Source organism: Typopeltis vanoorti, chromosome 15 (genome assembly GCF_054136105.1).
Source record: "Typopeltis vanoorti isolate ZY-2024b chromosome 15, IOZ_Tvanoo_1.0, whole genome shotgun sequence".
In the NCBI taxonomy this organism is placed as follows: Eukaryota; Metazoa; Arthropoda; class Arachnida; order Uropygi; family Thelyphonidae; genus Typopeltis; species Typopeltis vanoorti.
The window spans coordinates 49,334,887-49,340,692 of NC_143563.1; the positions used below are offsets into that span (position 1 = coordinate 49,334,887).

At 34.0% G+C, this 5,806-nt stretch overlaps 1 pseudogene; it reads right to left on the bottom strand.

Moving 5' to 3' along the window:
* Positions 1-380: 380 nt before the first annotated feature.
* Positions 381-610, bottom strand: LOC150098749 (large ribosomal subunit protein eL43 pseudogene; annotated as a pseudogene).
* Positions 611-5,806: the final 5,196 nt, after the last annotated feature.

Below are 5,806 nucleotides of genomic sequence, written 5' to 3' on the forward strand. Positions count from 1 at the left end.
ATTCTTGTGCTAACGTGTTTATAATTCTTAATTTAATGTCACAAGTGTCTCTCAAGAATAATATTCTTAGATTCTTGGCTAGAATCTGAATTGTTCTGTATCACCAGTTCTTTAAATAATGTTGTTTAAATCTTGTTTTGACTGTGTATCAATTATGTGAATAAATAGTAATAATAATAATAATAATAATAATAATAATAACAATAATAATAATAATAATAATAATAATATTTGTGTATTATAATAATTCCAAATATTTGTAGTAATTTTAGGATCCCAGAGTGTGGAAGGCAATCGAATGATTTCTTAATAATAATTTTTTTTTATATTAAATGAGAAGTTTATTAATTCTTGAACATTACATTCAACTGGTCTCTAAATCACTGTTCCTTCAACCTTTTTACTGCACTTCTTGCTATAGCTGCAGCAGTTGTACTAAATACATATGCTCCACCAGAACAGTTTTCTGACAAGATCCTTTCCACAGAATGTACAAGTATATTTTTTTTTGTTGGGTAATTTCAATTTTCTTCACCATTTTACGGAGAGATGCATCATATCGAGTACCATATTTCCCTACAACTCCAACTGTCTTTGTTCTCTTTGCCATTTTAGAGCAAGGAATAATAATAATAATAATAATAATAATAATAATAATAATAATAATAATAATAATAATAATAATAATAATAATAATAATAATGATGATGATGATGATGATGAGTGAGTGATTAAACATACAAATTTCAGCATTTGCTTATAAGGATTACTTGTAGATGAGTGAGGCAAGTTAATAATAAGTTATTAACTTGCCTCATTTTGCTATATTAATAAAGCTGTTATCAGATTTCATGACCTGTACTTCACATCTTAATACTCTGCAATAATCAAGAGTGGTAAAATTATCTTAATACCTCCAGACAAAATTTTAAACAATCAGTGTAACTGATGTGATCGAATTATCTGGCAAGGAAAAATTCTTGAATTACATCACGTTTGAAGCTACTACTTTATATATATTCTTCTTCTTCTACAGCTTCTCCCACTTAAGTGGGGTCACTGTTGATGATGAGACTCCTCCACATCCTCCTGTCTTGGGCTGTCACCACATCCAAGTTCTTCATCCTCAAGTCCTCTTCTACCAGCTCCCTCCATCTCTTCTTTGGCTGCATGACCCTTCTTCCCACATATTCGTCCTCCCTCCTCATCACATGACCAAACCATCTCAACCTTTCCTCCTGTATCTTCGCTCCCAAGTCGTAACTTTCACTGTTCCCCTCACATAGTCATTTCTCAGACGATCCTTTCTGGTCACTCCGCACATCCACCTAAGCATTCTCATCTCTGCTATTTCCATCCTGCTGATATTATTTTTCCTCAAGGCCACAGTTTCTATAGCGTACATCATAGCTTACTACTTTAAATATATATAATGTAGAAAGTTTTTTTAACTTGGGTATATTATGTATTCAAGGTACCAAATTTTTTTTAAACCAAGTTTATATAAAATTACTTGGTATCTTGAATATATATATCAGGTGCGTCTGTTAATGACTCCTCCCCTAATTGTTTCCTGTCTTCGCGAGATTTCTAAAATTAAGCACAATATACTAACGCTTCATGTAGAGAACACTTTTCGAAAAGTTAACTCTGCATTACATTCGTGTTATAGTAGTAGCCACAAATACAGACACCTTTGATGTCAGCCCTTTGAACAGACTTACAAATCTCGCAGCGGGTTAAATTCTTAGCGATCCAGTGGTTTTAAACTACCCAGAAGGCGAGGCGGAGTGCGCACAGGAAAAATTCAGCCAGAAATCAGTAATTTTGATTAGTTACTGTGTCAACCAATCCAACTGAATGTTGTCGTTTGTCGTGAGTTTCTGTTTTTATTTTCTGAGTTTCATCTTTTACGTGCATGAAGTGTGAACTGACATGTTTAGGACACCGCTATAGACCAGTTATTAAGAATATTTTCTTTTATAAAAAACATAACTTTTTTTGCCAAAAGTTACAATGGGAAACAATGGTGACAATCTACTAATGTTCCATTTTCTGTTGGAGATTATTGTAATTGAAGGAGATAAGCCTCATCCTCCTTTTCCAGATTTACTGAGAAAGCACAAAGATGCAAATCCTGAGTACATGAGGCTTTTCTCTATTTCATAATAGAGAAATGTTTAACACATTGTTCCCCACTCTACACAGATATGGTTACAGTTAATTGATAATTAACGCATTCAAAGTTTTCCTACAATTAATTGCATTCTACCATTATGATGAGCGTGATGCTGCAGCTTTCATGCTATCATACGATCCATTTGACGTGAATTTTGTACCTCAGGTTGCATAAGCCACATGTATGACAGCACACCCAACCGAAATGGACACGCGACGCCACTGATATAAAAATATCAGTATAGATAGAAAGGTTAAAAACACATTTTGCAAGGCATTCTAGATTTTATGGTCTACCAAAAATCCACAAGGCAGACATTCCTCTCCGTCCTATAGTTGATTTTATTGATTCATCTACTCATCGCATAGCCAAATATATTAAAGCGAAATTATTGAAATCACATATAGGAAAATCACGCTCTGTTTTGAAAAACTCTTCGGATTTCTTAAATAAATTTAAAAAAAAAATCTCATTACAACATACTGATCTTACGATGAGCTTCGATGTAGAATCTCTATACACTAATATGCCTCTCAAAGAGACTTTACAATTACTTGCTGACATCTTCCCACAAGATATCGTAAAATAATTCGATTTCGTGATGCACTCTGGATATTTCTCGTGTCAAAAACAAATCCTACAACCATGGGAATTCCACTTTCACCTGCTTTAGCCAACCTTTATTTGGAACATCTAGAACACCATGGAGATTGAGAAAGACAACAAGTTATCATTTTTAGACATCCTCCACATTCGCTCACCTTCAGGTATTCCGACAACAACAGTTTATAGAAAACCCACTTTTACTGGACGTTACATTCTCAAACAATCTGCCCATCATCCTTATCAAAAAACAGGAATCAAAAAACGGTTAATTCGACGAACTAGAACTAATTGCTCAACTCCCCATGAATTACAGAAAGAACTTTCAACTATCAAACATCACATGAAATTAAATGGCTTCTCCGAAAAAAAAAAAAATAAACTACACAACGTCTGTTCGATTGTGATGTAACTACAATTCAATCCAGAACAACAAACAATCAATACGCCCAGTTCCAATTCTATATCTTTCCGGGATTTCAGAACCAATTTCAAGAATTCTGAATAAATATGATTTAACAGCCACTTATATCCCTATGAACAAAATATCCACCTATATCCCCTCTTCTAAAGATAAACGCTCAAGTATGTCTCTGCCTGGTGTGTATCAAGTTCCTTGCAACTGCAATCTGTCGTACTTTGGACAAACCGGACGCTCTATAGAAAAATAATACAAGAACATCGATCATACATTCTTCACAACAAATCCGATAAGTCTGGATTGGCGCAGCAAGGGATAGAGACAAGCCACAACAGTCTCTGGTCCAAGACTAGCCTCCTACACAGATGTGGCTATAAATTCGAACGCCTATTCAAAGAGAGTGCTGAGGCCTTACTTCAACGCTTTAACTTGAATCGAAATGATTGTATATGGGAAAGTTTAATCCAAATAACACACTAAATTATTATTTTTTTTTTAAATTGAGACCATTAATTTTTACATTAGTCTAATGTTATCTTTAATTAAATTTATAAATTAAGATTGTTATATGAAATTGTGAATTAATACCTATAATTTATTCATCACTCTGATGAAATTTATCTATCTTTAATGCTTAGCCATGTCACATTACGTGGCTCGTTCTGCTTTTGAATGATCAATCGTTTGTATTCCACCTTGTAAAAACTGTTCCTATCAAGCCACTGAGGATAGTCTGTTAGTTTCAGACTGAAATATTTGGCAAACATTAAAATATTCTCGTGTTAATATGTTTATAATTCTTAAATCTAAGAATAGTCTGTCAGGTAGCGTCGTAAAATATGGACTGTTCCAAGTAAAGCTGTATTTTGTAGGTCATATGGGGTCACTTCGTTGATGTTTAATTGTTGTAAATAGTTAGATAGCTTCTTTGAAATTGCGCCAAGTGCACTAATAACTATTGGGATAACTTTAGTGTGTTTAAGCCACAGCTTACCACCTTCGATTGCCAGATCTCGGTATTTAGTCATTTTTTCCAGTTCTTTGTTGTTAATGTTGTTATCACTGGGTACTGCGATATCGATAATCCAAACCTGTCGATGTTCGATAATTGTGATGTCAGGTCTATTGTGTTCCAAATGCCGATCAATTTGTATTCGAAAGTCTCAGCGAATTTTTGCTGTTTCGTTTTCCAATACTGTCTCTATTTTATGCTGCCACCATTTATCAGATGTAGGAAAGCTATATATTTTGCATACATGCCAATGAATTATTTTGGCCACTTGATCATGGCGGTATTTATAGTCAATTTGAGCTATCTTGCTGCAGACACTGATTAGATGTTTTACAGTTTTATCTTTCTGAGTGCATAATCTGCATTTGCTGTTATTATTGATGCTCAAAATTTTTGCTTTGATTGCATTAGTTTGTAATGCCTGTTATTGAGCTGTTAGAATAAATCCTTCTGTTTCTTTTTTAATACATCCATATTGTAGCTATTGCCACGTCTTGTTCACGTCAATTTTGTAACCTCAGTATCTCTAAGAAATTGGCAATGCAAAGATTTATTTTTCCAGCGCACATATTGGTTATTTTGCTATTCCTCTTTGTAATCGCATTTGTTTCCTGTTGCTTTCAGAAGACTCTGTTGTGTAACTGCCTTGAAGCATTTGCTCAGAGCTATTGTTGATGTAACATCTTAAGCTAATTTCTTTTTCCACACTCTGTCTTAATTGCAGCAGACCCCATCCGTCTATTCTCCTTGGTAGGTACGACCGGTCAGTATCACTTCGTGGATGTAATGTATGATGCATAGTCATTACTTTTCTAGTTTGGCGGTCCAATTTGTCCAGGTCTTCTTTTGTCCAATCTATTATGCCAGCTGTGTATCGGGTCACTGGTATAGCTCAATAATTCATTGCTCTAATTGTGTTTAATCCATTTAGTTTTGTTCTCCGAATATTTCTAACTCTTTTGGTGTATTCTACTGCTGCCTGTTATTTAACTTTCGAGTGGAGAAATGTCACTGGCTTCCAATATTCCTAGGTATTTATAGTGGTCCTCAGCTCAAATTGCTTTTATATATTTATCTTGATCAAAATTCAAATTCCTAGTGTTATCTATTAATGACACTAGCAATTTTATAGATAAAATTGTTTAATAGATAAAATTGCGCATTTATCTAAACCAAATTCCATTCTGATATCCTGACTGAAAATATGAACTGTGTTCAGTAAAGAGTCTGTTTGCAGGGCCGATTTTCCATAGAATTTCAAGTCATCCATAGTCAACAGATGGGAAATTTTAATATTACATTTAGGAATTTCATATCCAAGTTTTGTTTTGTTCAGAAGCATAGATAAAGGTATCAAAGAAATGTTGAAGAGCAATGGTGACAAGGAATCACCTTGGAAAATTCCACGTTTAATGCTGATATCTCCGAATCGTTCATTATTCACTATTAAAATTATTTTCCATGATTTCATAGTAGCAGCCAGAAAGAAACATATGTTTTTGCTAATTCCAAATATTTATAGTGATTTTAGGATCCAGAAGTGAGGAGGGAATCGAATGCTTTGTTATAGGCTATCTATGCCATGTTTAAG